The sequence below is a fragment of the Notolabrus celidotus genome, chromosome 21, assembly GCF_009762535.1.
Source record: "Notolabrus celidotus isolate fNotCel1 chromosome 21, fNotCel1.pri, whole genome shotgun sequence".
Lineage (NCBI taxonomy): Eukaryota > Metazoa > Chordata > Actinopteri > Labriformes > Labridae > Notolabrus > Notolabrus celidotus.
This window is the reverse complement of record NC_048292.1, coordinates 20,375,318-20,381,317: the sequence shown is the minus strand read 5'-3', so window position 1 is coordinate 20,381,317 and position 6,000 is coordinate 20,375,318. Positions and strand designations below refer to the sequence as shown.

The following is a 6,000-nucleotide window of genomic DNA, read 5'->3' as shown; positions in this document are numbered from 1 at the left end:
CCCACAATAATTCCTAAATCAGGGATTCTCCTCCTCCTCCTCCTCCTCTCCTCATCCATGTTGTCTTTATGGTCCTCTGAAAACCTCTGACCTGTTGACTCCAGGCCTGGCTCCGCTCATCATGACGATGATGCGTCGTACTCCGGCATTCAGCAAAAATAGAAGTCTTGTGTATCTGATCCAGAGGGCTACGACATGCCGGATTAGAAACGCAGCCGGAATGCAACGGAGTGGATCCAGTGGAAGTTAACACATTGACTAGAATAGAAACAGATCTGGTGCTGTGATGGAGCGAAGAGGGATCTGGTGGAATTTGGCCGTCATAGCCTTTATAGCTTGCTGGAGTGCGTGAACACAAACACGAAAATCCATCGGGGGTTTGTCTTTTCAGGTCGGATCCAGAAGAATCAGACTCCTGAAGAAACTAGTGCACACGCAGAGACACAGAAAAGTATTTGTTTTCCCTGGACCCTTCATGGAAGTGTTTTCCGTCCACTGTGAGCCTGACTCCACGTGACACAGCGTGGGTCTGTTTTTTTGTCCGGGAAGAAGGAACCACTGTTTTATAACACTTAATAAGAGCGTCATGGTGAGAGGGAACACATGAATGTCTCACTTTCCTCATCATTCTCAGACGCTAGATTTGTTGTTGAGAACACGCCTGGATTATTTCCCCGTCTATTCCGCCGCCATGAGAACTCAACACATTGTCCTCACGTTACATGCACACACACCGGGACGTGATGATAACAGAGAGAGAGGAGGACAGAGACTGCAGGAAGCATCGTGACCAATTTAAGGACAATGATTCAAAGAGGAACAAGACGCTTCTTCCTTCTGATGGAGAAACAAGCAGCAGCAGCTTGACAGAGATTATCAAACCACAAACATCAGAGACGAACTGAAACCTCCCACGGCATCTGATGGAAGTGAAAGTGGAAGTCAGTCACATGACGCTTGAGTCCATGCGAGCAGCACGAGCAGCAGCCGCAGACGCTGAGTGTCGAAATGTGGTCGTTGTAGTTCCTCTGACAGACTCAAAGATGTCTCCACAATAAACTTTGTGCACACAAAATTAAATAAAGGCAGCTCCTTAGAAACAGGAGACAGCTCCTCCTCTAGTTCCTCTCCAGACTCTGTTAGATCCACGTCTCTGACCGGCCTGTTGTGACCAAAACAAAGCCCTGACCTCTGACCATGGACTCTGTGTGTATTACATATAAATATAAAAACAGCAGAAGTGAACACATGCATGAGTTCCTGATTTGTTTCTTTATCATGTTGTCTTACTTGCTGTAGGATTAAAGAGCAGATTGTTCAATCTTCATGGATCTAATGAGGTTTAAAAATAAAGCCTGTAATATTTACACATAACACTACAACGTTCTTCATCTCTTCTTTACTGAGTTGAGAGAACATTCAGGTCTTCAGGAGGAAAAGTTTAACAGTTTTGAAATGGATGAAACGTCTTTCTTAAAGGTTTGAATCAGATGAAGCTTTCTAATTTTACTTCAGAGCTCCAGAACAGATTCCTTGATTTGTTAACTCACTTTCTGACTCTGACGACTATAAGCTCAGACTGCTATAGGTCTAGACTGCCGGGGGAACTGACACACTGGGATCCTGTCTTTCCCTTAAGCTGTGATTCAAGTTAAAGATATGGAAAGGGCTGCCAGAAGTTGGACAAGTGATTATGAAATCAGGCCTGCTCATCATGCCTAAAGTCTCTAAAAGTAGTATGGGAGGTTGAGCCTTCAGTTATCAGGCACCCTTCCTTTGGAATGATCTTCCAGTCAGGGTCCAGGAGGCAGACACCCTCTCTACTTTTAAGAGTAGGTTTCAAACTTTTCTTTTTGATAAAGCTTATCGTTAGAGCTGGATCAGGCTTGGACCAGTTCTTAGTTATGGTGCTATAGGCTTAGACTGACACACTGGGATCCTGTCTTTCCCTCTCTCTCCTCTGTCTGCCTGTCTCTTACTTTAATTCTCCCTGTCCCATTAAAGTTACTAACCATAGACCTTTCTGGAGTCCCTGAGCTCCCTTGTCTCGTAGGTTCCTCTCACCACTATCATCTCTCTCTCTCTTCATCACCCTCTATCCCTCTCTCCAAAACGGTGTCAGCAGATGTTTGTCTAACATGAGTCTGGTCCTGCTGGAGGTTTCTGCCTGTTAAAGGAAGTTTGTCCTTGCAACTGTAACTTGCTAAATGCTGCAAAGTGCTCTGCTCATGGTGGATTAAGATGAGATTAGACTGAGTCCTGTCTGTAAGATGGGACTGGATCTTATCCTATCTAGATGTTTGGTCTTTGTTAATAATGGAACATAGAGTACGGTCTAGACCTGCTCTGTTTCGATCCTGACAGAGGAAGAAAGAAGCACTTTCAGGGGACATTCTTTGATCAGGCAGCCGTTACAGAAAAGTTTGCAGCCGGTTGAAACAGATTAGTTGGAGCGTATCCAAAACTTTTAGTGCTTTCAGACATTTAGACTCCAGACGTTGGGATTCAGTAGCTGTTGCTCCATTATAAAGATAGTCTGGTTAAAAACGAGGGTCTGTGTCTCACTAAGCCATCACACTGAGACATGGCTACCACACTGAGGAGTAAACCCCAAATGTTTCCCTAAAACCAAAGAGTGATGACCGTCTACCATGGCAAACCAAGTCCTCCGGAGCCTGAACTCCTTCAGCGCTCCATGGGTGGCTGCAGGAGCAATTAGTTAGCCATGCAGAGCTAAACACCCTGGCAGGACTTCAAAATCTGAGCCGTCAAAGCAAAAGAAGAAAGATTGAAAGGCATTTGGAGGAGATTGCAGATCAGAATCTAAATGAGAAACTTGAAACAACCTAAATGAAACTGTGGTCAGTCCTCTTTGTTTCAGTTCTGCATGAAACAAATGTGGTTTGGACCGTAGACGCAGTCATCACAAACAGAAACACGCTGTAATATCTCTTCCTCATATTGCACGGAGGGTTTGCACGCTCTGTGTTTCCTGGTGAATCAGACTTTAGAGTCGCTGAGGAGTCTGTTCACCCCAAACTTAGCTTTATTAAAACTCATCAAACCAACTCTTCCCGACTAAACAACACAAGCAAAGATATAAAACAGCTTCACAAAGCGGAGTCAAAGAAAGCCAGGAGAGCTTTCACCCCCACCCTGAAGGGATCAGGTCTGGGCAGAGACCGCCTATCAACAGGCATTCAGAGGGCAGGAGACGTGTCAGCGTGGTGGGAGCAGCAAGGCCACGGGTCCAATAATGGACAAATAGAAAAGTGACCGAGCAAGAATTCAGCAGGAATGTGGAGGATGTGAAGAAGTGGTGATGATACAGGGCCGCTCAGTGAATACGAGACTGGGCTGAATTGTTCAGAGACAAACGCGGATCATTGTGTTCAAGAATGTGAATCCTGCAGTCGACTCTGACTCAGCCAAGAGCAGAGAATCAGCAGTCAGAGGACGAGCGTCTGAGACCTGATGTCCTCTATCAACGGATAACATCACGATGAACAAGACGGCATCATAATCCACCAATTCAGACCAGCTTCATCCGACAACACGAACATCACACCGTCTGTTAACACACGGAGAATAAACACACATCGATGCTGTCTTTCCCTCAGCCTCCATGAGATGATGTATCTGGTGCATGTCCCTTCATTCCAAAGAAGAGCTTCAGAACTTTAATTTTGAAAAGTACCCCCATAAAACGAAGCAATGTCTAGCTGAGTATTTAAGGATCAGACACAGACTCGGTTCAAGGTTTCAGGTTGAGTTAGGCCCGCTCTAATGCATGGAGCTCTGAGTTGAGATCAATGGAAGCAGGGAGCTGCCAAAGAGCTGAGATATTCTTGAAAACAAACAATCAATAATGGATGGAAAAGCAAAACATGCCTTTGAGTCTCCAGTCAGGTTTCTAAATTGGTGGTTACAGGTCATACTCAGGCCTTGAAGACTTCGGTGGAGTTCAGACCGGGTTCAGATCTTAGTCTTACATTCAAGCAGAACTCAGAGTGACCTCTCGTCGCCGAGTGTTCGTCTATGAAGAGAAGTTAATCGGTCTTTGAGAAGAAATAAGCTCAGAGCTGAACACTCCAGAGTCAGTGCTCCACTTTGAGTCCGGACTCATTTACATATTTATTGTAGAGTTTGTTTTGTACAGTTTAGTAATTGTGTTGATTTGAATTCATGAAGAGTCGTCTCAGGACGGACCCTGAATGTTCAACAAATATGTCCCTATGCAAACAGGCCATAATCAATACATCAATTAATAAATAGGAGGAATTATCCTGTCCTACCAATCAGTATTCATAATTTTCCTATGACATCACACACGTGTGGCCTCGCCCCCCTGCTACGAGGAAATGAGCGGACTCTGCTGCTCTACTTGTTTAAATACTTTTATATGACAAAAAGACGAGCCCGGGTTCTGCTTCTTAAGAATCCATCAGAGAAAGAAAACCCTGAGAGGAGGAGATGTGGATTAATTCTATCAGATTCTATGCTTTCCCTGCTGAGGGAACAAAACAAGGATCAAAGTCCACTCGTCTTTGAGCTTTGAACATTTTATTAACGGTCAGTTGAAGTAAACACAGAGTATTTTAATTCATGTATGTTTAATCGATGTCGATCTGACATGGTCAGTGTGCGTGGACCGATGTGAACACCTCCAGCACTAACTTGATGACAACGCTAGCTAACGAGCTAACGCTAGCTTTGTAATAACATCTCTGTTTTCACAGCCGGAATCTTTTATCGTGACAGTCTGGTGATAAAGTGGTCTGAGGTAAGGTGAGGAGAAGGTTCATATTTAGTGCGTACACTCTAACGAATTGCTGTAAATTTACAAGGAAATTTCAACAATAAGATCCTGTTATGTTTAAATACAGGACAACCCTGTATAATTACGGTTTATAACATTATTTTACTGTATTATTGCTTCAAGGAAAGAAAACAGCAATTTCTTGTAATTTTTGCATTGCATTTTGGGAAAAAGAATGTGAGACCACATGCTTGGAAGGAGAGCGGAGTAAGAAGACAAATTTCCACCCAACTCCATCCTAACAACAAACAGGTGAGTGCCTTACTGCTTTGCTTGTTAGAATTGGCAAAAACCATCACTTACTAAGTTTGAAGTCATTTGTGAGATTAGCATTAGCTAGAGTTTGACATGACACAAACACAGCAGTCACACAGAGTGAGTAAATTTTGCCAGCTAACATTAGCTTGATCTTAACAGTTGCTGAATGGGAAATCTCCACAAAGCATTTTCTTGTAATTTAAATGTTGGTAGGGGTTGTTATATGGGTCTGCAATGCGTTGAAACATATAAATTAAAAGTGGCATCCTCCAAAAAGGCAGTTTTTACAGTATAAATTGTGCGTGTTGTTCACAGCCTCATAAATAAAACCGAATTGGTCAGAGATTGGTCTGACAAGCAGAACAGGCCTCCTCTTTCTTTATTCAAAAAGGGAGACACTGATAATAGTATCAATAATACAATACAGAGAATTATTTTTGCTTTTTTGCTACTTTTATTTTGTCCTTGTCATACTTTTTAACTTCTTTTCAAACTATCAATCATAAAATTATTTACAATTTGAACTGTCTTAGGAATCCGTCACAGCAACTGATATGGAGAGAACCCTCCCACTTCCCACAACTCCTCGGCTGATACTCCATGGTATGTATGACATTTTCTTATTCTTTTTATGTTTAGATGAGCCACCAAAGTGTTTCCTGTAATTCAATAACTAATAGTCCCAACTCTGAACACGCACTCTTGTTTTTCAGGCGGGACATAGGGATCAACCCTGAGCGGGGCACAAAGGCTGTACAGGGCAAAGGGAAGGTCAAAAAGAGCTCTGGCAGACCTCCGGTCTCAAGTCTCCTAAAAAGACTAATGGACTTTGAGTGGGACTTCATGTAGTCAGTGACACACACATGCAGACACACACAGCGATACCTAGTACAGTGCATACCTGTATGTATGTTCAATTTCAA

The 6,000-nt window shown here is 43.2% G+C and overlaps 1 protein-coding gene and 1 long non-coding RNA gene across 4 annotated transcripts in view; one reads left to right on the top strand and one right to left on the bottom strand.

The window, feature by feature from the left end:
• The window catches only part of LOC117804783 (pleckstrin homology domain-containing family A member 5-like), a 266,307-nt gene that overhangs the window by 239,418 nt on the left and 20,889 nt on the right, over nt 1-6,000 (bottom strand). The window lies entirely within an intron of this gene.
• LOC117804786 lies at nt 4,947-5,903 on the top strand. The gene is made up of 3 exons (XR_004629248.1): nt 4,947-5,071; nt 5,611-5,680; nt 5,791-5,903. It is a non-coding gene; the product is annotated as an uncharacterized LOC117804786 (long non-coding RNA).